At 46.3% G+C, this 25,271-nt stretch overlaps 1 long non-coding RNA gene across 1 annotated transcript in view; it reads right to left on the minus strand.

Moving 5' to 3' along the window:
* Positions 1-2,397: 2,397 nt before the first annotated feature.
* The window catches only part of LOC134732595 (uncharacterized), a 73,940-nt gene continuing 51,066 nt past the window's right edge, over positions 2,398-25,271 (minus strand). The window contains exons 2-3 of the long non-coding RNA XR_010115897.1: positions 3,278-3,458; positions 2,398-2,594 (exon numbers count right to left, since the gene is read on the minus strand). This is a non-coding gene — a long non-coding RNA (uncharacterized lncRNA). The remainder of the gene's footprint in view (positions 2,595-3,277; positions 3,459-25,271) is intronic.

Raw genomic sequence — 25,271 nt, forward strand, 5'->3', positions numbered from 1 at the left:
CCATGTTGTGGCATGGATCAGAATGTCATTCATTTTTCGTGGCTGAGTAATATTCTATTGCAGGGGCATAGCATACCTTGTCTTTACCACATATGGAAGGGCATGTGGGCTGTTTCCCCTTCTGGCTCTTGTAAGTAATGCTGCTATGAACACAGTCTTGCATGTATTCTGTATATGTGCTTGAGTCCTCAGTTTTGGTTATTTTGTGTATATCCCTAGGAGTGCAATTGCTGAGTCATGTAAGTCTATGTTTAGCTTTCTGAGAAACATAAGTGTGTTTCATATGTCACAGATCACTATGAAACAAAACCATTGAGTGAGATGCCCTTTTATCTGCTGGGGCCATTCCTCTCAATTTCAGGCTGCTCTCCTGATGGAAAGGCAGCTTCCTTGCCTGTATCTCATTGCTTCCTATGAAGGTTTAGATAAAAGTGCTGACATCCTGTTGAAGTTTGCTCTTTAAGAATCTCCCTGACCCTGAGGCTCACTCATAGCAGATATGGAAATGGGACCCGGGTGGGGCAGGGGAGGCACGTCAGGCACCTGTCACTTCCCACTGGAGCACCAGCTCCCCTCTTTCAACTGCAGGAGGATTCTTCCTCCTCCACTAAGGGGGCTTATCTCCAAGATGCACCTGCGGGAGGCAGGAGACGGGCAGAGGGCATGAGTGGGAGGTGTGGGGTGGGCATCTGCACCATCCAGGCCTCTATGTTGTGGGAGCCGGGTGCCAGCACCTGAAACCACTCGGGGAAACTCCAAGGGTGGCCTCGCCCCCACCGCCGCAGGGTGCTTCCAGCCCAGAGCCATGTGGCCTACGAGTGCCCTGACATGGGGACACTCTGCCACCAGCTCTAGGCCACATAGAGTTACTCTTCAGACACTGCTAATTGCAGAAAATTGGCTTTGGAGAGGGTTAGTGCAGTAATTATCTCTGAGTCTAAAGTGCACAAACCTCTGACCCACTCTCAGCAATTTCATCTTCCATGCACACAGGCACGAAGATAGTCATGGCAGCCTCCCATGGAGGCAGGAGTGCTATAGACAAGGGACACAGTGGAATCCACTCATAGCATAACCACGTGACGGATGCAATAGACATGTGATAAACATGAGGTAGCCCCGAGCGGAGCCACCTCCACGCTAGGTGGTGAGAGGATTCCACCGATGCCACCCTCAGCAGACGGCCCCCATTAGGGATGTGGGGAACTCGGGGTGGGCTGGCCTCCTCCGTACACTGCCTCACACCAGCCCTGACCTTTCCATGTCTGCCCTGGCCAGGGGCAGAGGCAAAAGGAGTCAGGCTGCTGGAACACGGTGCACTGGGTGCAGGTGCCGAGATGCGTGGGGATACACCCTGCCTCTGAGGCCAAGGCAGCAGGAGCAGGTGTCAGGGCTGCCCAGGAGTCTGGGGCCAGTGGCTACTCAGACATCGTAAGAAAACACAGAAAGCACAGGCCAGTGCCAAGCAGGTACGGGAGTGCCAGGTGCCCTGGACTCACCTCGGCCATGCGTAAAGCAAGGTCATGTGCTCGCATGCCGGTGAGAAGCTATCTCCAAGAGATCTTATTCTACAAGGTACAGAACAGTGTGTGAGATTTATCTTTAAAATTCCTACATAGACACAGACACAGAGAACTGAATATATGCATCATATATGTCCAACATCACATATATAACATAGGTACACACAAGTCTAGATTGGCAGATACATATGCTTGCAGATGTGCAGGTCATCATTGGAAAGAGATGGGGAGACAGTAGTCATGGTCAGCTTAGGGAATCTACTCTTCATGCTATGCTGTTTTTGTACTGGTTTAATTTTTTTAACTACAAGCATGTACTTCTCTTTTCCAACTTTCTTTTAATTACCAAAAATAAAATGAAATAGAATGAACATCCACAACGAAGATAAGATGTATTATTTGTTCTTTCCACCAAATGCCACATGCCTTATTGATTGATGTGACATTGTAAAGCATGCCTGTCTTCTTCAAAGGCCTCTCTGCTCAAATCAGATGCATCAATAAGACGTTACCTCATGGTAGAGGATTCACAACGCAAGAGTCCTCACCACTGGCAGCCAAAGAAATGGAAGCTTGGGGTGGTTCTGAGGCTCCACCGAAGTTGACAGGGAGTCCCAGCCTGCCCTGGCCGCACGCCCTGGGCCAGCTACCTCTGGCTGACTCTGGTTATGGCAGGATATTTGTGGGCATCGCTAGTCAGGGGCATTGAACAGAGAGAGAGAGCTCTGCTGTTTCCCTTTAAAAAAAAAAAAAAAAAAAAAACCCCACATAATCGCTGCGTCATTTTCACCACAAATTGCTTCATAAATTCTTTTAATTGCTTTTTAGGGCAAAATGTTGCCCTAGATTATATGGACTGTCTCATCAGGGCCAGCTAGTTGTACAAGCAAAAAAAAATCAGACTGAACCTTAGTAAGAGCTCTTTGCAGATTTTTTAAAAGAAATTAAATGCTGTTTTCTGCTCTGTTAAAAATCCAACTTCCCTGCGTGGATCTCCACTTCAATTGGCTGCGTGCCCCTGTCCTGCCGTGACCTCATCAGCAGGATTCTAGACAGCTCGATGATCAGATCCTTAACACAGAAAAACCAACAGGGTCATACATTAGACAGGGACTGGGTAGGACGGCAGAAGAGCCCTTTGCTGGCATGAAGACTGACCCCTTTCTGCGGAGCACACCCCTCCACTTGTACGGAGGAAATGAGAGATGGTATGCCAGGGAGAAGAGGAAAACTAGCTTCTCCACCGACATGGCACCTGCCTCAGACAGGCCAACAGCTCTGCCCTTTATCCTAAAGTAAGCCACATCTCCTCTTAGGTAGGCTGTCTGCCAGCCAAGTTCCTTTCTTTGAGTCTGGACTCCTGTTGAGCCCACTAGGCTTCCTTCTATCCCTCCTCTCCATTGGCCGCCAGTCACTGGAGCCACCAAGGCCAATCCCTGCAGCAGGTGGAAATCCCCGTTGCCATTGAGTGTGATAGTTACACACACAGATGACACCATCAGACAGGCCTGATTTCCACCTGTTTTCCAATCTGTGTGATGTTTAGCAAGACAGTAACCCTCTCTGAGGCTCAGCTCCTTCATCGGTTCAGCGGAGATGCTCAGGACACTTCCCTCAGCGCGTTAGGGAATGAGCGAGGGGGTGGATGCAAACGCCCACTCAGCACAGACTCCAGCCCTCAGCAAATGCCCAACAAACAGCAGCCCCAACCACCATCTGTGAGCCAGTTTCTGCTGACTTTGAATGTTACATACCTAGCATGTTTCTGCCAGTCATTGGTAGTGTTATCAGTAAACGTCAGAATAAGTACCTAAGCTTCTTTTCCTTGAAATTAATTCACATTAATTCAAAGTATGGGCTAGAAGTGAAACTCTCATGGGCAATGGACATTTCAGGTGCTTTCTGTTCTGACTTTTCTGCTGGATGTACTTCTTCCTAATAGTGAGAAACGCAGAGGGAAGACATGAGAAGGAGATGGAATTCGCATGCCCCAGTAGTATTTATTTTAGGTCACTGGTGCCCCTAAGTAATGAAGGTCATGGAAGAGCCCAAATGTCAATAAGAAGGTCTTCAGGTGGCAGATTCCTGCTTCGGTTCCAGCCCCCTCCTTGCTGGAGTCAGACATCAGGGAAAGAGATCCAGTCCTCAACTGGAGTGTTGACAAAGCCGGTTGGCATCCCAGTGGAGATTAGGTTGCTGATCTTGTAAGGATCAGCTACTTACTCCGGGATGTTTACACTGGCATTGATGTAGTGACATACTGATCTAATTACATGTCAATAAACCAAAGTCCTGATTCACTGAGGAGACCACAGAGGATTAGAGGGCTCCATTGGCAATTCTTAAAGAACAAGGACTCAACCTTCAGACTCAATTACAGCAAAGTTAGCCAACTGTAAAGCCGTGGCTTGGAGGGAGAGAGAGAGGGAGAGAGGTCAAGCTCCATTTCATAACCTCCCTTGGACCTGCCTTTCTTGTTGTTGCTGTTAAGCTTTCTGTTTTTCTGAAGCTTGTTTTCACCCAGCTATTGGCTCTTGTTACATAATCTATATAACTGATAGATTCCAGAGACTTAGTGCAGAGCAGGAGAAAAACAAGGCTCATCCGATTACAAATCAGCACCGGCCTGCCCACACTTCCCCTGCCTGCCTCCTGCACCACGCACTGGAAACGCAGCTGCCTGCACAAAGGAAGCTGGGTTCCCGGGAGACCTTAACAAAGAGGTATCAGAAGAGAGAGGCGGAATGCACTCAGCCTTCCCGGGCCTGCTGCCTGGGCCCTGTGGCCGCCATGCCTGGAGCAAGCAGAGTTCCTCAATCTTTGCTGAAATGCGTTATGTTTGGGGAGAATGATTTGAAATGGGGACTGGTTTGGTTGGCCTGCTGTGCCTGGGTCTTTAATGTCAAACAGTCAACAATTGTGCAGTTTTATTTATTCATCAGAGTTTTGCTTTGTTGCATTTTGAAGTTCCCCACACTGTGGGTTGAGAGCAGATTGGAAATATTTCAGAAGTGCAGTGCCACAACTCTAACAGAACTTAGCAGATCATGTAGATGAGAGAAAGCAAGTGAAGTGCCAGGCGTAACCTCTAGTGCAGGCATCAGCAAACTTCTTCTCTGAAAAAAGAAATAATAAATAGTTTTGGCACGGGGTGAGGCTGCAGGTTCTACTCCATTGTGGCCGCAGTGGCTGCCAGTGGTGATGGTGACATTTCTGGACCGCCCTTCAAGGGCACGGGGTGAAGCTGCAGGTTCTACTCCTGGGTGGCCGCGGTGGCCGCTGCACCGTTGAGTTGCTTCCTCATTGGATGAGAGGCGTGGTTTTCCTATTTTTCTTCAAAGTGTTGATGCAGGTCAGTGCTTTGCAACTGAAAGGTCAAGTTTGTGCTGACATAGCACCTCCCTGTTTCATTTTCAAGGTGTTTTACTGTCAGCAAGAAGGAATTATAAAAGTACCTGTAGCGGAGTGTTTCAGACAAACAGAAAGTGCACACACCAATCCCAAAATTTCATCAGGTCACTTTCACTGGCTGAAAAATCATTCCTGCTCACATTTGATATTTTTATAGAAAACATAGAAGACTTAGAACAATTCTCTTGACTCCCAACCCTACAAAAGAGAGAGCGATCACAAGAGCTCCGAGCTGGGAATAAAGCCTGCACAAGCTCAGCTCTGCATCGCCCCTCAGCTGGGGCTGAGCTCCCTCCTGGGAGCCTCCCAAGCGCATCTCAGGAAGGTGTGGGACCGAACAGCTTCCAGGTAGAACACCGGGAACAGGAGAAGATACTGGGGACTGGGGCTTAGGACAGAAAATACTCAAATCAAGGACACTGAGTTAGTTAATTTATATTTTTTAAGTATAGGAAAAACATTTAGAAGCACAAATGATTATGAAAGTTTTAAACTGCGCTAAGAATCACCGTCATCATAACCTGCTGGTAGCCAGAGCATCACCTTGTCTTGTCTCTAATAAACTTGCTCCTCGGTCTCCTACACTGTCCTCTTTCTGTTACCCTCAGGGGATACTAACCCCCCTTCCCACAGTGGAGCTGCTCACATTTATGTAAACCAGGCCACAGCAAATTAGGCTCTCAGGCCAACTCTGGCCCGCTGCCTGTTTTGTAAATAAAGTTTTATTGGTGCACAGCTATGGCCATTCATTTACATATGCCTGCAGCTGCTTTGGGGCTACATAAATAGGGTTAAGAAGCTGTTACGAGAGATTATGAGACTAGCAAAGCTCAAAAACATGACTACCTAGCTCTGTACAGAAAACATTTGCCACCTCTGATGCCGACCATATTCTGTGCAATGGCAAGGCCAGTGGGCAGGCGGGGCAGATCCGGCTGTGAATTCTGCCCTGGCCCTTAGCCGCTGTGCAACGCTGGAAACACCATTTCTTGAGACACGGTTCCCTCACTATAAAGTCTGGACCATAATGTCCACTTCATGGACTTGGGGAGGCCATGAGACTCCGTATGTGAGGTACTCAGCACGGTGCCTGGTATTTAATATGTTCTGAATAAAGGGAAGCTATGACAAAGCAGCTGTGATTTCAGCCCCGCTGCCTGTTCCAGCTCTAATGCCCTTCCTTCATCTTCACTCCCCATCTCTCCTCTCCAATCCACCTTTCCTACACCTTGCTGCTTTTCATGTCCTGGTCCGCTGAGGGTTTTGTTCTCCTTTTTTTCTCCTTTCTGTTACCCCTCTCCCCATTTGCCTTAACCATGTGGCTCATTCATGTCTCTGAAGACCCTCATTATTCCCACCAGCATCTACACACTGGGGATCCAGTGCCCTATTTTTCTGGGGAGCTGTTCCCTGTTTCTCATGCTTCCCCGTAACAGCCGCTATCCTTGGAAAAAGGTAAATCTAGAGGAACCGAAACCCAAACCTAGGGCTCTGTCCTGCCCCTTGAGAGGCCCTGTTCTCGCTCATGGCTGAGGGCAGCGGCCTGCACAACCCGCACCAGTCTCCTCAGAAGCTGGCCCCATTGCATCAGCTCAGCACCTGGCTGCCACACTCAGGTGCAACTGCCAACATCGCAGCAGCAGCCTGCAAAGCATGGGGTCACTGGCTATAGACCCAATTCCACATATTGAGAAATGGGAGCCCTCCAGAGTTAAGTGACTCAAGGAAGCAAAGTGAAAGCATGATCACAAACATCTGGTCAAGTGGATTTGTAGGCATTCTGTCTTTTTTGGAAACTCTGGCAACCCTACGACAGGTCTGTGTGTGGAAGAATGTAGGTGTCTCAGCATTAATACAGGGGCTGATGTACAACAGATTAGAGGGGAGATGGAATGAACTAGGTGCTCCAAGGGCCAATGCCAGCTGCTGCAAGTCCACACAAGAATTTTAATACAATTACCCAAGGGCAGGGATGGTGCTGCTCAGCTGCACCCATCTTTGATGGGCCCCCAGTTTACCTGAGAAGATGCACACACAAGTAAAGAGAAGACACAGCTTCCTCATCCCGTGCTGTCTTAGTCCAGAAGGGAGTGCAACTCCCTTTTGGGGCAAGATTATTGTTTCTGATCTAAATCCATCACCCGACTGGAAAGAAAGGGACTGAATTCATCATCGAGTCTCTGAAGTCTTATAATTGCCTAATATCTGATTGCAGTATTTATCTTCTAAAGACCTGGGTAAACAGACACAGGTGAAACCGAACCACCGTGCACCGCTTTCTTATCTCCACCCTGTAAGAAACACTATGAAAGGGTTCCACTGAATTTAACGGAGGTGTTATGTAGCTGATAAATGTTTGTTGATCTCTCTACCCAGAGGTGGCCGTGTTCTAGGAGTGGATTAGTGGCCTCCGCGAATCAATGGTGGGTTATCTTCATTTGCTAGATTTCTAAACACTTGGGGGTTCTGGAAGATGAAAGGTGCCTTGGAGGGGATGTGTACAGGATTTCAAAACCCAGAGTCAGAAATATGTTAATGGACAGGACGTTTAATAAACTACAAAATGCTTTTCCTTTTTCCCCACAGTCACAGGAACAGAGAAGGGTGTAATTCTTAAATACCCATGCTGTGCTGAGGTCTGAAGTGCACGCTTTACATGTATTTATACACATGATTTCATTTAATCCTCAAAATCCAGGTGAGGTGGCATTATCCCATTTCACAGATATGGAGCCTAAAGATTTAAGAGATTAAATCACAGGTTACACTGTCTCAGGTTACACAGCCAGGAAGCGGTGAAGTCAGAGGGCTCCCATATGACTTATTTAATACTGTTTGCCATCGAACATGTGGCTTCTGAAGATATCAACGTCTTTAGTAAAACTCATTTCACCTCCTGCCACATGTTGAACAATGCTTCTTAAAACCGAAGCCATTTCGCCAGATGAACTTTCTAACTGAGCGGTTTGTATATTAAAATAATAGATCTCCTGATATTTTTATGTCTTTAATTACTTTTAGTTTGCAAGAGGCATTGAGCCCCTGAATTATTTTGAAATTCCTATGTTCTACTGGAATTCTCATCATCTCCTACGCTATAATTGTCGCATGCTTGTAAAGGAGCTGAAGTTAATCAGGAAGGATTGGGGCCAACATTGCTATCTGGAACATAGATACAGAGTCATGGTTGAATCTCATCCCTGTCATCTGGGACCCTGGGAGAGAACAGGGAGGGGAAACCCAGGCAGAGCTGGGAAGACCACAGACTTTGTTAGTGCTGTGCACACGGCTACAATGAGCACCTCCATCTTCCTGAACACCCAGGGAACAGCAATGCCTGCAGCAGGTGCCATTTCAGGGTCCCCACCCAGCAGACCCAGTTCTACCCAGGCCATATCAACATCTGTCCCTCAATAGCTTCACCTGTCAGATAGGAAAATAAAATCATCATGGGATACCATAAAGGTGCCATTGCACAGTAAGGTCCTTCACCTGCCAGGCATGTGGCCACAGCTCCCAAGAGTTGACCAGCTCGTGACATGAAATACCTAGAATGCTCATCACAGCCCTCGAGGTAGGCATTTTTTACATCCATTTTGCAAATAAAGGATGTCAAGCACAAAGACACCAAGGGAGCAGCCCAAGCCAAACGGTGGGTAAGTGTTGGATTCAGGGTTCTAACCCGAATCCACCTGGCTCCAGACATGTTCAGAAAGCCACTGCCAATATTCAATATGTTCTGTGGGAAGTGGATGCCAATATTCAATATGTTCTGTGGGAAGTGGAATCTTTTATGTTGTTTGCACCATGAATACACCTGCAAACAAATGGTCACTGTCACTTAATGAGCACGTACTATGTGCTGGGGTTGTCTGCATCCTCTCCAGTCCATGTGAAGTTGACACTGTTGTCCACATTTTAAAACCTAGGTAACAGACTCAAGGAGCTAAAATAGATCCCCCAGAGTACAACAGCTAGAAGCAGTAGAACTGGGGCCAAACCCCAAGGCCAGGGGGCTGAGAAGGCCATCATCTTAAACTATTAATTTTTTTTTGGTTCTTTTCTCGTGTTTTCGATTTTTTGGGGATAGAGTCTTGCTTTGTCACCCAGGCTGGAGTGCAGTGGCATGATCTCAGCTCACTGCAACCTCTGCTCCTGGGTTCAAGTGATTCTCCTGCTTCAGCCTCCCCAGTCGCTGGGATTACAGGTGTATGCCACCACCATGCCTGGCTAGTTTTTGTGCATATATATATATTTTAGTAGAGACAGGGTTTCACCATGTGGCCAGGCTGGTCTTGAACTCCTGATCTCAAGCAATGCACCTGCCTTGGCCTCCCAAAGTACTGGGATTACAGGTGTGAGCCACCGCACCCAGCCATTAAAACTATTAATGTTAACCCCATAAAAGGAGAGTCTAGAGTCAGCCAGCAGGTAGAACAAATGCTTAGAGCCGTGACACCGCCAAAGATGGTGGGGGCCCCTTTTCCCACAGTCTTCAGGGCTGGATCTGTACTTCAGCCCCAGGTATAACATGACCACAGGCTGCTCGGAACTCCCAGCTCCAGCACACTCTTCCAGGTGAGGGGCTATTAGGGCAGCATCCCACAAGGGGCCTCAAGACCAGCCACTAGGGAAGTCATCTCCTTCCAGCTGCCCTAGAAAAGCTTGAGTATTAAGAAATTATGTAAAAAATCATCATTAATTATGCTAATGCTACCTATTATGTTTAAGAGTGCTTATTGCTATGGAAAATCTCAAGTCAGTTTCCACTGAGGGGAGGAACTGGGCATCTACTTTCTTCATCTCCAGAAAAATTGCAGAAGCAGATATTTCACTTTGATAAGCTAATTTAAATAGAAAATAGCTGTGTGTACTAAAGCATGAGTTATTTTTGAATAGACCTTTAAATTGAAAACTACAAGTACAAAGCCATAAATCTAATTATTTCCTCCCTTCAGCCCCGTAGTTTAACATAGGAAGCGCTAACACGCAAACAATACAAAACATCAATGGAAATGACATCTAATGGGGATAGAGAATATATCAAATAAAGAAATGCCATTTAATAGGCTAATATCACACATTAAGCTTAAAAAACAGAAACCTGATCTGAAGTCTGGGCTGAACACATCCATTTGTCTAATTCTTTTGCCTTAAAAATTAAGCATTATTTAAACGTCTCTTAAGGCTGCAATTGTTCATCCTCTAAGAAATAAAAAGATCAGCAGCATTTCACAGATTCTGAAGGTAAAATAAATAGCAGTCCAAAGAGAAATCATCGATAAAATCTGAATTTGCTCTTTACACAGAGGCTGCTTTCAGGGACACGTGATCTGCTTTAGGGTGTGAGTGATGAATGCCATATCCTTCTCCCTCAACATGAAAAACACTGAGATGAGGGCATTTTATTTACTGATAATAATGCATTTCTAAATAATGGGAGGCTTTCTTGTAAGATGATTCCATATGGTGAAGCCAGCAGTGCCCGCTTTTGCCTTTGGCTCTGCGGGGTGGGTGAGGCACCCTGTCAGGATCAGGGTAGACTCTTGCTCCTACAAACACAAGCCAAGCCACAGTGGCCCCTGACTCTACATTCTCCTGTGTGTGCACCCCATACCTCCACAGTAACCACCCAACTTCACCGTCATGGCCAATCAAATGAGGGTTCTGTGGGGTATCTGTTTCTCATGAAAAACATAAAATACATTAGGAACATTTGCAAGGTATGTTTGATAAAGACAAATTATCTTACCATGGGTCTTGATGACATAATTTGTATCTCTCTCTGAGCTAAATAAAAAAACATATTTTTTAAATAATGCACATGAAAGCCCTTTATAAACATTACCTGGTGGCAAGTATGTTTCTAGATCCCAGAGGGAAAGGAATTTGTCAAGGGCCACATACCAGTAGCCAGCGTACCAGGTACAGAGAGTATCCGTGTAACCGTCTATTTTCCACAGAGGTTTTTAAGCAGCCTTAGAAAGGAGACATTACGCTCCAGAAGCATTACACTTCCTAACTCGGGCTCCCTTGACTGACATTGCTATAGGTCATGGGGGATCTTGAGATTCATTTGCTGCTGTAACATGGATGGTTTAAAACTTTACTTCACACAAATAGGGACGTTGCCGGGAATCGATTTTCAGCTTCCATTAGGTACTGGGGCAGATGCTTGCTTTGTGTAACAAACTCAAGCAAAGAAATCAACTTTGGAAACACTTCTAAGTATAATAGAGGGAGGAAAAAAGAGAGAGAGTGGAAACTAGGTTAAAACCATAAGTATTTCTAGCCTGTAAGGGTTCAAGATTTTTAAAAGAGTAAGAGAAATAAGAAATGATGAAGTTTATCAAAATAGTATTAAAAATGTCTTAAGAATATAATATATAAGGAGAAAGGTGAACTTCTGCGTCAATGCTGCATTCAATAAATGGACTGTTTTGTAAGTGAGGAATGTCAGGATCATGGCAGCATTGGTCCACGTCATCTGCATCTCTCATTCCTTCACCCCGCCACAAACCTGTGCTTCTTACTGAAGAAGCTCTCATAGAGTCTGCCTCTGGCATTTCAAAGATGAAAACATGTGTAGTATTATACCTTTTAAAGAACTGAATTTGTAATTTTAAAACTCTAGAAAAAGAAATATCCATGCCCAGATGGTTTCACTGAAGGATCTGAAGGAGAATTAAAACCAATGTTACACAATCTTCTCCAGATAACAGAACAGGAAGGAACACTTCCCAACTCATTTTATGAGGCCAGTAGTACCTTGATACCCAAATCAGCCAAACACAAAAGAAAACTACAGACCAATGTTTCTAATGAACTTGGATATAAAATATATATATATATATATTTATATATATGCCAAACAAATCCAGAATTGCACAAAAATAATAATACACCATGACCAAGTGGGATTTATTTTAAGTATGCAAAGTATTTTTGGATATCAATATCCAAAAACAAATCAGTGTCATCCACCACATCAACAGGCTACAGAAAAATCACGTGCTCATACTAATTGATGCAGAAAAAGGACTTGATAAAATCTAATACCTACTTATGATAAGAATTCTGAGCAAACTATGGATACAGAGGAACCTCATAAACTGTATAGACCGTACCTACAAAAAAAAATCTACAGCTAATACCATATGTAGTGGTAAAAGACTGAATGCTTTCTTGTTGAGTTTAGCAAAAGGCAAAAATGTCTGCTTTCACCACTCTTATTCAGCCTAGTAGTAGAAGTTCTAGTCAGGACAATAAGGCAAGAAAGGAAAATGAAAGGCATACAGATTGAAAGGAAAAAAGAAAACTGTCTGTATTTGCAGATGATTTTCCATATAGAAAATTCCAAGGTATCTACAAAAACTCTTAGAACTAATAAATGAGTTCAACATGGTTTTAGGATATAATACAACAATCAGTTGCATTTTTATAAACTAACAATAAACAAGTGGAAAACAAAAGCAGAAATTTAATACCATTTATAATTGCTCCAAAGGAAGAAAGATGTACAGAATCTGTATGAAGAGACGAATTTTAAAAGGCCTAAATAATTGGAGAGACATACTATGTTTATGGATTAGAAGACTTAACATAGTGAAAATGTCAAATATTTCCAAGTGGATTTATAGGTTTAATATAATTGCTACTTAAATCCTAGCACATTTTTTTTGTAAACATAGATGAGCCTATTCTAAAATACATACATGAAAATAGGAATGTCCTAGAATAGCCAAAAGAACTTTGAAAAAGAATAAAATACAAGGAAAGAGTCTACCAGATCTGGAGACATACCAATCCATAGTAATCAAGTATGGTGTTGGCAGAGGGGCAGACACATAGATCAGTGGAACAGGGCAGAGAATCCAGATATAGACACACAGAAATACACCCAACAGATTTTTGATAAAAGTGTGGAAGCAACTTAATGAAGGAGGGACAGCCTTTTCAACAAATGGTGCTGGAACCATGGGACATTCATAGGCATAAAAAATGGACCTTGATCCAAACTTCACATCTTACACACAAATTAACTCAAAATAGATCAAAGGTTTAAGGTAAAATATAAAACTCTAAAACGTTTAGGAAAAAATCATTACAAGAAAAAATCTTCAGGACTTACGGCTAGTCAAAGAATGCTTAGACTTGATACCAAAAGCAAGGAAAAAATTGAAAAATTAGAACTCATCAACATTTTTTTAAACATCAAGAGGATGAGAAAAGACCAGGATAAAATATTTGCAAATGACATACCTGGCAAAGAACTTGCATCTAAAATATAGAAAGAAACTCAATCTAATGAGAGAATGGGCAAAAGACATGAATAGATATTTCACCAAAGAGGACATTCAAATAAGTACATGAATAGAAGTTCAACATTATCAGCTATTAGGAAAATGAAAATTAAAACCACAATGAGATATCACTGTATATTTATCGCAGTACCGAAAACAAAAATAATAATACCAAATGTTGGTGAGGATGAGGTGAAACTAGGTCACTTATGCATTAATGGCAGGAATGTAAAATGGTACAGCGACTCTGGAAAATAGTTGGATAGTTTCTTTAAAAACTGAAATCAACTTCCCATATAACCCAGCAACTGTGCTTCTAGGCGTGTATTCCAAAGAAACTTAGGTACATACAAAACCTAGACATGAATGGCCGTAGCAGCTTTATACAAGAAAAGCCCAAACTGAAAACAATCCAAGCACCTTCCAGTGGGTGAATGGTCACCAACATGTATCTACAACATAGATTACTACTTAGCAATGCAAAGGAACAAATCATTCATACATACAAAAACTGGGTGAACCTCAAGAAGATTGTGTGACATGGTCCAACCTCAAAAAGCACATACTGTGTGATACGGAGTGATTCATCTTCCGGGGATGGTGCCATAAAATAGCTTGATTGAGGCTCACGTGACGCAATGGCACAGAATTGTGTTCACACCAGAAATGTATCATGCACAACTGGTGAAATCGAAATGAGCCCTTGGGTGCCCTTGTCAGCGTCCTGGTTTCGGCCGCTGTCCTACAGGCATGCAAAAGCCTCCAGTGAGGAAGGCAGGGTTTGGGCGCCCGCCGCCCCCCTGTACATGTCTTTGCAACTCCCTGTGAATTTATCCTTATTTCAGAATAGAATGAAAAGTTACTTTAAGGCAACTTAATTACAGTACAGAACAAAGAGAAGGAAAAGGAAAAAGAGGAAGAGGAGGAAGAGAAAGGGAAGAGGAGGGGGAGGTGGACAGAGGTGGAAAGGGGTGGGGGAGGGGAGGAGAGGCAGGAGAGGATGGAGATGAGGAGTGTGCTTGAGTGCACAACTCAGAAGTGTAAAACTGAGAAAGACCCAAAGAACAGAGCCCACTGCAGCCGTGTTTTCCAAGGAGATACTGACAACTTGTCACTGGTGAGTGAATGCTCAAGTCTGAATTGGTCTTACATGTGTCATTTATAGGAGAGAGGAATGCATTCCATTTCACTTTACTACTTCCCCAAAGGCTACCAGCTTAGAACAGGGTGCGGAACAGGGCAGCGTCAGGGAAGAAGGGAAGGAGAGGCACCAGGAGGCCACCGCCCTAGGCAGGTCCTCTGGAAGGCCGTGGCTGCCATGATGCATCTGCCTTGAGTCCTAACAATTGACTGCCTGGGATGCAGACTCTATCCCTCCCCGTCACACAGTTCTCCTGCCTCAGTTTCTCATCTGGGAGGTGCAGATGGTAAAGACTCCACGTGCTGATGTGTGTTAACGGCGTGGGTTTCACAGAGCAGTGTGTAAGCCTTATCATTATAGTTAGGGACGTGTGTTGATGCAAGGGAACAAGAGATCAGAAAGTAGGGGGCCCTGGGTTCAAGTTCCAGCTCTGCCATGGCTGGGAGAAATGACACAGTGACCGTGACAGAGTGGGACCCTGACAGAGACGCTAGCACAGTGCAAGGAACGCCCGCCATCAGCCCCGTGGAGTCATCCCACCTAAGTCTCGGGCTTGTTCTGTGAGGGAGATTCTGATCCCGCCACTTGGCAGAAACCAGATCCTGAGCGGTGATGTCATGGTCAGCTCAGCCTGGCGGAGTGAGGATGTGAACTGCCAGCTCACCTGGAGTCAAGGAGGTTCCAAAGGCCGGGCATCGGCGGGGTCCCACCAGCACACCCCAACCAGCCTTCTCTCGCTGGACCACAACAGAGGTTCCACAGGCCTCTCCGTGGCCCTGCACCCCGCCGGCCCCAGCCACAGGGCCAGCCTCTGCGGGGGGGTTCAGGCTTTTTTCTCCCAGCTGCTGGCCAGCGTCCACCATTTGTGTCCTCTTCAGCCCTTTCCACTTCCCCTCCTGCAGCCTCACCTACGGCTGTGAGCAGTCATGCTAACCAGAGGGGCCTGTGACCCGCGAAAGGGCTGGGTGGGGATCCCACGGGGCGTCCATGCCACGGGGACAACTGTGCTGCGTGAAGGCACCACCAGAGGCAGCTGTTCCCACCTCTCCCCCACCCCGCCTCCTGGCCTCTCCCACTGCTCCTCCATCGACTGGGACGTTCGTGGTCACCCATCAGTCCCCTGCTCAGCCCGCAGGACTCATCCCACATCCGAGAGTCACCATAAATGCAAGGGGAGCCCCCCCAATCCCACTAGTCCTGTGCTCTTTCTAGAATATAAGCCATACCTCTGGTGTCCCAGGTTGGAGTGAAGTCGCCTATACACATGGGACCACTGCCTGCTTTCCAGAGACCTCGATTTCAGGTTCCTGGGACTGGGCTGGAGCCACTGTGAGAACCACAGCCTACTGAAGTGTCTCTGCCCTGCCATGCCCAGCCTGGTCCTGGAAACCTGGCAGCCCTGGCAGCCCTGGCTCTGTACCTCCCTCCCAGGGTGAGTGTCTGATGAGGGCAGTGTGTGCCTGAGGCCACCAGGCTCAGCCCGGCTGAGAGCCAGGGCAGCCTCTATGCTGCAGGGCCCAATGTCACGCCAGAGTGGCTGGCTCCCCACATGGCCTGAGTCCACAGCCAGCCCTGTCACAGACACATGGGAGACGCTGCTGCAGAAAGGAAAGAGCACGGCTTCCCACACTTACACTCATGTCCCGCAGGGCCCAGGACCCCACCTGCCACCATGTTCAGCTCCTAAACGTTTCTCCAGAGATCTGCAAGAGGCACACCTGAGTGGGGCATGAGAGAGGTGATTATCCTTGAAGTGAGGAGGATGGGAAGGGCAGCGAGAGAGAAGTGAGTGACACAGCGCTGGCCCCAGTGAGGGACGACGACTGGCCCCTGCCAGGCGCACTCAAGGTGCTGCCTCCATGAGTGTCAAAGGCACCCTGTGCTGGGCCCAGTTCCCTGGGGCATGGATGGAGATGAGAAACAGGCCCAGAGAGGGAACCCGGCACATCAAGGATGCCAGTCAGCCTGAGGCCGCCCCTCCTGGTGCACACCTGGGGGCTAAGAGGCTCCTTTCCACCTGGCACTGCCCCAGGCAGGAGAGGGAGGCACCTGCACAGAACAGCAGTGCACACAGCGCTTTGAAGGCCAGCCCTGGCCATGGGGGGCTGAAACGCACAATGATGATGAGAAGAAATGGGCGGGAGGCGCAAATGGATAAGCACCCACCCCCCATAGCCCGGCTCCTCCTCAGGCAGCCTAGGATTTCACTACCAAAGTTTCATTGCAACATACAAAGGGAGAGGGTAGTCCAAGGCCCTGGCAGCGGGCTGGCTACAAAGTGAGGGTCAGAAAGTGTGAGCCCAGTTCATCCTCTCCCCCGAGTCATCTCTGTGTGATCAATTCTCTGGAGTGATGGAACGGAAATGCATCTTTCCTCCCACGTCGAGGAATTCCGTTTACGTGGTTTTTACCCTCGGTCGTCTGTGCTTACAATTGTATACCTTTCTTATGGTTCAATATTTACCAAAGAACTGCAAAATTAAAAGCGATTCTATGGTTGCAGAAGACAACATAATTATAAGGGTCAACTTGATAAGACATATAATCTTCAGAAACCTGCAGATTTGCCTAATAAAATGTTTATATCAGTCACGGTTGGACACCCAGAGAGAGCAACGTAAATGAGTCCTCAACCTCAACTTTCCAGTGCACGCAGAAATGTCACATGCATGCCATCTGCATGGGGAAATGCCTGCTTAACGAGAAGGGTCCTTGTTTTCTTGTAGTCTATTGACACTAGATATTGCTAAGGAATAACGACTGCTCTATCAGGCAATTCAACTGAAATTGAATTCAGTTTCTTTCATAAATCTGAAAGAAGCTAATATTTTTTAGTTATATTTCATTAAAAAGAAGTAAACTGAAGACACCTGCTGCCTCCTCTTTCTGGGGTTCCTGGGTCTGAGTTCCAGGAAACAGGAGAATTAAACAAGGTTTATTTGGCACCATAGTTTTTATTCTCATATATTTTAATATTCTTTAATATGGCATCAATGTTTCCTTTTGAATGTAGTTATAATCAAGCATTTGGAAATAATAAAATGATATTAACAAATAAAAAGGGATCACTTTGTTGTTTCTCCCTGTTGAGTTTAAAATGTGAATTTCCGTCAGCCATTTTATTGCAGATGTCTTTCCGGCTCTGAGGTATTTTTATGTGGATTGTCTCTGCCTGCATAGGACTTAGCACTCAGAGAGGGTGAGCTCCTTGGAAATCACCCACTGGACACTTGGCATTCCAGAATGGAGATAACCAAGGTGTTGGAAGTTGAGGAACTTGCTGGGGGGTACCCCACAAGCTTCAGAGCCCAAGGGGTCTCAAGTCCCAGCTCATCCTCCTGAGAGCCGTGGGGCCTGGAACCAACTCTTAAACCTCAGCACCTCCCTTCCTCTCCCTATCAAATGGGGCTCATCCAACAGCTTAGGAACCTATTGCAAATGCTAGAAGTTTTTATTCTATCGCAGAGATGTAAAGAGACGGCCGCTCTCTGAGTAAAAAATGTTCCTGTGAGTAGTACTGTGTCTATAATGCTAATATCAGACAAGGGAGAAAACCGGGTGTTTTGTTCTCTCAAACCAAAAGATAAATTTGCGACAAACGAGACAACTCTCTCCTATCCAAAAATAAAATAAAATAGAGTCAACCACAAGAATTTTTAGAAACACAGACATTAGACGTTTTCTTTAGCTGATGATTTCATTTATGTTATTTGTCATCTTCTGGAGGCCACTTGGGCATTGGGGGGCTGGTTGTAAAGGAATTATTAACTTAGATTTGTGAAAATATGGAAACGTTTCCACATGTGGAACTCATAAGAAGCTAACTAAAAATGTAGCTTTAAGAAAGAAGTAACAATAAATATTTTTTTCTCTAAAAGTAAGGGATGAGAAAAATACTCATGCCTTTTCAATTCCTGGACACAATCTGGCCTGTTATGCCACCTGGTGCCTCTTTTTCCCAGGCTGCCCCGGGTCTATGCAGTCAGCACAGTGAGGACGTAGGAGCCTGCCCCCCAGACCCCACCTGTCTCACCACCACCATGCCGAATGCCCCACTTCACAGATCTGTAGAAGTGGAGGCAGAAAGGGAAAACACGGGGCTCATGCACATGTGCACACCTGGATTAGAAAAAGAAATATTACTTGGTCTGTTTAAATATTTTGCTTTGAGTTTAAATGAAACAATTGATTCAAAGGAAGGTAGGAACGGCGTGCTCCTGTGGCCTGGGCCCAGGGCTCTGTGTGTGGGCACCTCCCAGCTGGGCTTTGACAATTACTTGAGAAGTGGCCAAAATAGATATTAATGGTCATTCTTGGATGGGAGCAGGTTGTGAGCGATCTCCCACTCATGCATGGTGGTCCTGCCAGCAGAGATGCTGGGGACATGGTATTCCAAGGCTGCCCTGGAAGGTCGTCTCCCAGAGCTGCGTCCTTGGCCTCCTTTCCCAGCTCCACCTGAGGAAAGGGCTGGCCCAGAGAAGATGGGAGAAATCTGGGAAAGGATCCAGAGCATTGCCTATGAGCAGAATTTACAGAGTAAAGCCCAAAGCAAAGCATTCGCTTCTCCCCTCAGTTGCCATGGCCCCATGGAGTGGGTCACAGTGCCACATGGCCTAGAGGGAGGGAGCCAGGCTCCTGGGTCAGCCAGCATCAGCGATGAAGTCAGGATGAAAACCAGCCCTGGAGGGCTTGCTGCAAACCACATCCAACCCTGCCTCAGAGTGGGCACCAAGACACGGGATGCTGGAGAGCGGTGGGGTTCAGTGGAAGACTAACCTTGCGCTTGGTTTTTAAAGGTTTATTTATTTATTTTTTAGAGACAAGGTCTTGCTCTGTCACCCAGGCTGGAGTGCAGTGGTACAATCATAGCTAGCTGCAGCTTCCAACTCCTGGGCCTCAAGCGATCCTCCTGCCACAGCCTCCCTAGTGTTTTCTTTTAAAACCAGTTCTTAACCCCCAGAATTGTTCACTACCTTCCCAAGAAGCTGCCCTGGACGTGAGCAGTTTGCCAGGCTTTCTGATTGCTTCATCACATCATCTGTTTAATGAGAGTCCAGGTAGCAGACGCAGACACGGGTCCCAAATCTTCCCCCACACTGATGCTTTTTCTCAGCCTGAGAAACTGCCAACAGAGAGAAAAGGGTTTTGCATTCTGAGCATGACCAGTCGTGTGTATTAAGAGTTACTAGGAGGGGCTACAGCAACTAGCAGGATACACGCTGAGGATTCTGTGCGACCCCTCTACTCGTGAGAACAGGGCTTTGCCCTTCCCCAAAGCCAGAATTAGGCCCACAAAGCTGCCAGCAGCACCTCCAGCAGGCCCCGTCCATGCAACATGGTGGTCCTCACAGCCGGGACACCCTTGCTCAGGGCAGGCACATCGCGGGCAACCTCCCTGACCTTTTTAAGTCCTGGTGGCAATGTCAAAAGGGAGAAGGACAGAGACATTGAGGAGAGCCTTCGTACCCAAGACAGGAGGAGAGAAACAAATATTGGCAAACACTGTTAAGAGGAGAAAGCACCCACGACAATTCGTGCTCTGAAAGCCTGAAGTCCACGAGGCGTTCGCTCCATTTCTCTCTATGTGCAGAAGACATTCCCATTCTGTTCCCATCACTGAAGTGATACACATGACAGGCTAAAGTCACTTTTAAGCTGAAAATTTGGTAATGTGGTCTCTAAAGTAATTCTGAACCATCTTAGAGTGAATGAATTTACAATTATAAAAATTACTTTTGTAATGCTGGCTGAGCTTGGAGATATGATCAGATGATCATATTGCTAAAATAAAACATGTTAAATTTAACATTATGGCAATTCTGTCATTTCATTCAAGACACCATAAATTGCCACAGCATTCTGGGTGAGCCAGTAGCTCACTCTTTTTACTTATGTTCCTTCTTTCTTCTCTTTTTAATCCCAAAGAAACGGCTGTAATGAGTTGCTAATAAAATGACAAATAGGAACAATCTGATTTCATTCAAAGATTGCACATTCAGACAAGACTGACTCTCATTCTGAGAAGGGCTAAAGAAGGCAGCCCTGACCAGGCAGCACCCTCATCCGTCCCTCTCGTCCAGCTGGGTCTGGTGGGGGTGGACAGACAAAAGGCAAAGGGCCGTCATGACTGGTGAACACGCTGGGCTCAAGGCCACGGGGAATGTGGCCGTCATTTTCCAGGCTGGGCTCTGCAGCAAAGCCTCTAGTGCAACCCTGGGAGCCAATTTGATTGGACCGTGTGGTTTCCATTCCTGATCACCGTCAAGGTCTCCGGAGGTGCTGAGAGCTCCAAGCACCCTTGACTGCACTGAAAGGCACTGCTGCACATCATTTGAAACATACAAGTGCCCACATACCTCACATTTAACCTGATTTTTGCTTTAAAGCTTTGGAAGGACTTTATAATTTTTCTTTTGAGAGACAGCATGGGATGGTGCGGAACTGCTGTGTGGAAAGCCCAGCTCCCCCTTTCCAAGCTGTAGGATCTGGAAAAAACTCACTTAAAATCTCTCTGCCTCGTCTATAGGATGGAAATAGCAGTAGTACTCATCCCATGGGTGATTATGACCAGGAAGTAAATTAACGTAATGGGGACTTGGAGGGAGCCGAGCGCCTCCCAGGCGCTGCCTGCGTGCTCCTCTGCACTGCCATTTGGCAGCCGCGAACTCATGTGACTTGCAGCTGGCGAGGCTGCCTTGGCACTCTCTCTGCACACTCAGGAGTGCTTGATGAATAAGGAAAGCTGACTTATAAGCCATTTCCAAAGGTGGTGCAATTGCGATGGAAACTCAGTGTAACCATTCGCAAACTTGACCTGATACTGTTTTTAAAACATTTAGTTAGAAAGTTTAGGAGCCAGGCACAGTAGTTCATGCCTGTAATCCCAGCACTTTGGGTGGCTGAGGCAGGAGGATCACTTGAGCCCAGGAGTTCGAGACCACCCTGGACAACATAACAAGACTCCATCTCTACAGAAAAATAAAAAATGAATTAGCCGGTGTGGCGGGCATGTGCTGGTGGTCCCAGCTACTTGGGGGACTGAGGTGGGAGGATCACTTAAGCTTAGGGGTTCAAGGCTGTGAGCATGATTGCACCACTGCACTCCAGCCTGGGCAACAGAAAAAGACCCTTCCTCAGAAAAAAATAAATTTTAAATTAAAAAAAGTATGAATTACAGTTTTGTATTTTCTCACCCTCAATTCTGAAAAAAATTTCACACATCTTCATGGATTGATAAAGAGCCTACGGCCCCCCGAAGTCCTTGGCCTAAGGCTTCTGCACTGATCACCTGCTGAGCCGAGCGATGCCAGCTACAATTCAAGCGTGCAGGAGGTATAGGTCGGCGGGATGCCACGGGCCTGGGTCTCTGAGGGCCTGGACATCACCTGTGACTGTCACCTCAGTCACTAAATGTCCCCTCTGCGCATTGCACTCTTCCCATGTCCCTGCTTCCCAAGCCCTCCCTCGAGGCCGGCAGCTAGGGCAGTGGCCCCTCTACCCAAACTACCACATGCAAGAGGGGTTTCTTCCTCTTGCATCGTGGGCAGGAAGGGGCCCTGTAGTTCATGCCACCCCCGTGGCTCAGTCTTTGTGGAACTGTCCAGGCTTTGGAATTTCATTGTTTTGAGCTCAGGGCTCTCCTGGGTGGCTATGACTTCTTGATCCTGACTGCATCTCTATCAGGTTTTCTTCTAAACATAATCGATCACTCCACATATATTATCTCTTCTAACCAGATATAAAACTCTTCAAAAAACTAACAATTGAAGACCGGGTGTTCTGGCTCATGCCTGTAATCCCAGCACTTTGGGATGCCGAGGTGGGTGGATCACCTGAGGCCGGGAGTTCGAGACCAGCCTGGCCAACATAGTGAAACCCTGTCTGTACTGAAAATACAAAAATTAGCCAGGCATGGTGGTGCTTGCCAGTATTCCCAGCTACTGAGGGGGCTGAGGCACGAGAATCGCCTGAACCCGGGAGGCAGAGGTTGCAGTGAGCCGAGATCATGCCACTGCACCCCAGCCTGGGTGACAGAGTGAGGCTCTGTCTCAAATAAATAAATTAAATTAATAAATATTATTTATATTTATGAAATATCTTATCAAATATAGTCTACATCTAACACTTAACATATAATTTTTAATATATAACCCATACTTTATTAATACTTAATATATAATACTTAACATAAATCATAACATATATATAACATGAAATATAAATCCTTCTATAAAAAGTCCTCTCCTAAAAAAAACTCTCTCATAATCAATATTGCTTGCCAGTTTAATTATGAGACACTAAATGTCACTTTCCCTCCTGTTGGCCATAAATGCTGTTTGCAGTGGTCAAAAAGGTATTTAGTACCATGTGGCTTGGGATGGTCCAGTGATTAGCAATTGATGGGAAGAAGTAGTGAGCTGAATTAATTGGTGGCTGACATTGTGACACTGATAGACACCCATTACCTTATAATGGACACTAATGCAACAAAAAGCACCAAAGCAAATTGGCCCTTCAGCTCCCACTGGCAGTGGAGTATATTAAATGCAAGTCAATGACAGTCTAACAGAAATGCCAATGGCTTTGCTATTAGCCCTTTAAATCAATGTCCATCCGACAGGTATCCAAACTCACCTTTGGTGGTACACCACAGGCTTGCTTTCCCCATGGTGGCTAATCACCATGTAGCCCCCTACCTACCCAAAACCCACCCTCCTGAGAAGTTGCACATCAGTATCAATGAATTCCCCCTCCCCACCCAAACCCCCTCCCTCCTGAGAAGTTGCACATCAGTATCAATGACTTCCCATCCGGTGCAGCCATCCTCACCCAAGTAGGGGATGATTTCAAGGTTCCCTAGAACCAGGAAGCATTTACAGCACGAAGAGATTTCTCAGCTCACCCCTGAAGAGTGATTTCTCATGACTTGGTTAATTCACTGAATGGAACTCTCACGCATTAGCCTCCTTCCTCTGAGATATCTGAGTTCTCAAAGCACAACAGTATCCTTTATTCCTTCCGCGTTTTCAAAGGTGAAAACGTGTGTCTGCGTGTGTGAGTGTGCACCCACCCCTGCCACCCAAGACGCATGGTAGACTCCTGTGACCTCTTCCTGTGAACAGACTGAGAAGCTCTGATGCAGAAGCGGGTCAGAGTCAACAAGGCCTTCCCTTGCAGAGCACGGCCCAACATGGAAATACGGCAGAACATCACTGAGCATCGTAGCGCTACCACGGGTGTTTTTATGAGATGGTTAAGGTAGGAGGCATATCACATACATGCATCTCTCTGCCTCCCTATCTGTCATCTATCTATCTATCTATCTATCTATCTATCTATCTATCTATCTGTAATTACAAAATATTCAGAAGTTTGCCTCCTTTAATCTTTCAGGAGCCCTACTATTTATGGTCACTTTGTATTCTCAAAGGCGAGGTCATAGACCTGGGAGACAGAACAAAGAGAAAGAAAGCCCAGACTGTCGGCCGTTAGTGGGAGGATGAGCGGGGAGGCCCAGCGTGTTTACCGCCAGGAATCCCAAGCATCCTTTGGACTGCAGGCAGCAGGAGCTTTCCTTCCTGGGGTGTTGATGCCATGGCATGGTGGTGGCAGCCAGGGGAGACAGCAGAGGTTGCCTCAGTTGTCCTCCAGAACAAGGTCAGTCCTGCATCTGACAATACCGTGTAAGGCGCCGTAAATACTGCCGTCCACTTAAGCACAGTGTTGGCAGATGCCGTGTGGGGCAACACTGAGCAAATGGGCCATCACGGGAATCTTCAGCTGTCTGTGCATGTGTGTGCACGTATGTATGTGTGCATATGTGTGAGGGTGCATGTGTGTGTGCACAATGCAAAGAGAGATGAAGAGACAAGGAAGCAGAGATGGGGCAGATGAGGGGAGGGGCACTGAGATGAGCACTCCATTGTGGAAAAGTTAAGGGAACTGTCGACGTCGATGCCATTCATCCCGATCCATAAAATAAAGACGGAAAGTGGGGGCAAGGCCTTCGGCTTTGTAGCAGCATACCAGTTACTGCCGTTTACCAGAGCTGCTTACCGTTGATGGCTAATGACCATGTGCAGAATGACTGTTGTGCATGTCACTAATATGTGGTGGATTACGTTTTCTTTGATTACAGCACACACTTGGATCCTGGATGCCTGGTCCTTGGTTGTCATGTAGCTGGTGTCACCATCCCCACTCAGCTCCAGGGCATTAAATAAGGTTTTTGCAAGACTTAGGGCTGGGAGTGGAGTCACATCAATGACATGGCCTCCACCGCAGGAATCGCAAGACAAGTGATATGCAGGACTCAGGAAGAAGCCGCTCCTCAGGGACCTGTCTAAGCAGGACTCAGGAAGAAGCCGCTCCTCTGGGACCTGGCTGTGCTGGACTCTCAATGGGGTGTCTGAGTTTAAATCGATGTTTAGAGAATGAATCAGGTTGGGGAAGATGGACATGCTGTGACACACTGCTGCCCAAACAGACTCTGGCAGACAAGAGTGTGGGCCCCACGCCTGCCACTGCTCATTGACTCAGTGGGGTAAAAAATTTAACCTCTGTGCATCTCACTTCCCCCATTTTTAAAAATACGAATATTATTTGCCTGGGAGGGTTTTTCTGAAGATTTTATAAGATACTGACTTAGAGAAACTGACACAGTTTCCAGAATCTCCCGGGTGCCTATTAAAAAAGGTGTAATAGCTTTCCTTATCATATACTTTACATCACAGTATATTTTATATGTTACATATCACATGTATTCAAAATTGTTCTCAAAACAGAGAAAGAAAATATGCTATGCTAGGACATTTTGAAGGGATTAGGGTGCTGATCAGGCAGAGTGGCTTATGTGAATGGTTTCTTATGGAGGTTTATCTCTCTACACAAATC

This window comes from Symphalangus syndactylus, chromosome 15 (genome assembly GCF_028878055.3).
Source record: "Symphalangus syndactylus isolate Jambi chromosome 15, NHGRI_mSymSyn1-v2.1_pri, whole genome shotgun sequence".
NCBI lineage: Eukaryota > Metazoa > Chordata > Mammalia > Primates > Hylobatidae > Symphalangus > Symphalangus syndactylus.